This window comes from Arachis ipaensis, chromosome B04, assembly GCF_000816755.2.
Source record: "Arachis ipaensis cultivar K30076 chromosome B04, Araip1.1, whole genome shotgun sequence".
NCBI lineage: Eukaryota > Viridiplantae > Streptophyta > Magnoliopsida > Fabales > Fabaceae > Arachis > Arachis ipaensis.
The window spans coordinates 5108560-5110680 of NC_029788.2; the positions used below are offsets into that span (position 1 = coordinate 5108560).

A 2121-nucleotide genomic window follows, 5' to 3' on the forward strand; every position below is an offset into this window, starting at 1 on the left:
CGATAAAAATGCAAACTATTATTATTGTTCGTTTTTTTTTTTCTTTTTCTTTCTTTTGAAAAATAACATATATGACTTCTTGTATTGTCAAGTTGGATGAATCCCTTTTCTTATTAATGGAGCACTTTGTAATAAGCCTAAGGAAGAGTATTCCATCTCTAATTGTATTATTATTATATTTGCAGCACTGAAGATTGTCTACATCATTTTACACTTGTCAGCAACTAATCTCAATACTTAGCTTTAAATAATAATGAAGAAATTAAAATATCAACATCATGTAGTAAAATCATGAATCTAACAGTAGATAATAAAAAGTAAGGCACTCAAACGAATTGGACATGCATGATATATATCCTTCTAATAATCATTAGGAGGTAGAATAATTTACATTATCTGTGGGTTCCAACTTGCTAAACTTTCTCTAAGTATTTTCATTTTATATATATTTAAGACTCATGATAGAGGGTATCATTTTAAAACGATAATAGATAAAAATACTTAAATAGTAGTAATAAATTAAATTAAATATTATTTCAATATAGGTTTAATAGAAAATTGTTAATTATATATATAAGAATAAAGATTTTTTGTGAAATATTATTTGGAAGATTGAAGTTACTTTCTTACACTCATCAAAATTATTCATGTTGCTAGGGGCACTAAATTTATATAATGAGAACTGATGAGAAGATATTAATTAGAAAGTTAAAGGATATACTAATTATTCATACCTGGTTTTCCTGTTCAATATATTTAACATATCTTCTTCCTCTAAGACTCAAGTTGGTTTGAATATTCTGCCCCCTCAACAACATTGCAAACTATCACATTAAATCTAGAGAAATTATTTTTATATGAACATAATAAATTTAACACTTTCAGTTTAACCCAATTTATAGTAAAAGTTGATTTAATTTCTTAATTAAATTGATTTAAAACATGCATAATAAGTATATATTTATTTATAAATTTTGTATTATTCTTATTGTAAATATATTTAAATAAAGTGTTGAACTTGTGTTTGCATTTCAGATTTAGAGCCTTGTGGAGCAACCAATACCCAGTTGTTAACTAGAAAAAAAAAATAAATGAAATATATTTTTATATTAAAAAAGGTAGATTCCTTTGCAAATTTGCATATCATAATATCACATCAACCACTGCACGTGCGCAGAGACGGAGCACGCAGTAGAAGTGTAGAACACATAGGTAATTATTTAAATAATAAAGAAAAAAGATAAATAGATCTCTAACCTTTTGTCCTACGGACATTTTCGTTCCTGATCATTGAAAAATACTTTTAAGTCCCTGACCTTCATAAAATTTGGACGGATAAATCCCTCCGTCCAAATGCCTCCGTCAGGGACTGATCCGTCTAAATTTTTTGAAGGTCAGGGACTTAAAAGTATTTTTCAATGGTCAGAGACAAAAATGTCTGAAGAATAAAAAGTCAGGGACCTATTTGTCCTTTTCTCAATAATAAAAGAAAGGAAATGCAGCTTGCTAAAGATGATATCTTTTGTATTTTAACTTTAATTTTTTTAATTTATTTGTATTTTATAAGAGTAATTAAGCATAATAAATTTTGTCTATCAGTGTGTTTAGATGTGATTCTTTGGCATAAAATTACCTTTTATTTCAAAAATCACTTGTGATGTATTTGTATAAAATTTTTAAAACAGAATTAAAATATTTAAAAGAGTAAAGTATTATTTTTATCCCTAACGTTTGGAGTAAGTCTCAAAATTATTCTTAACGTTTCAATCGTCCTATTTAAGTCCCTAACATTTTAAAATTGGCTCAATGTTGTGCTGCTTTTAGGGATCCATTAACAGAATTGACGGCGGGACTTAAATAGAACGAAAATATTGGGGACAAAAACGATACATAAAAATAAATTTTAATTTTATCTTTCAATAATATCAATTTTTTTGCTGTATATATAATATTCAATTATTTTTTAATCATATTTAAGTAAATTATACTTAATCACACTACTTTTATTTTAAATAAATTTTTTTATATTTTTATATTAACTTATAACTTTAAGTGTAAAATTATAAAAAAAAATTAAATTATCAGTTATATAACAAATTAAGTTGAATTTAATTTTTATGT

General features: G+C 25.1%; 1 long non-coding RNA gene across 1 annotated transcript in view; it reads left to right on the plus strand.

Annotated features, from left to right (window-relative positions):
- The window catches only part of LOC110270859, a 17886-nt gene extending 16041 nt beyond the window's left edge, over positions 1–1845 (plus strand). Inside the window, exon 3 of the long non-coding RNA XR_002360541.1 lies at positions 1704–1845. This is a non-coding gene — a long non-coding RNA (uncharacterized LOC110270859). The remainder of the gene's footprint in view (positions 1–1703) is intronic.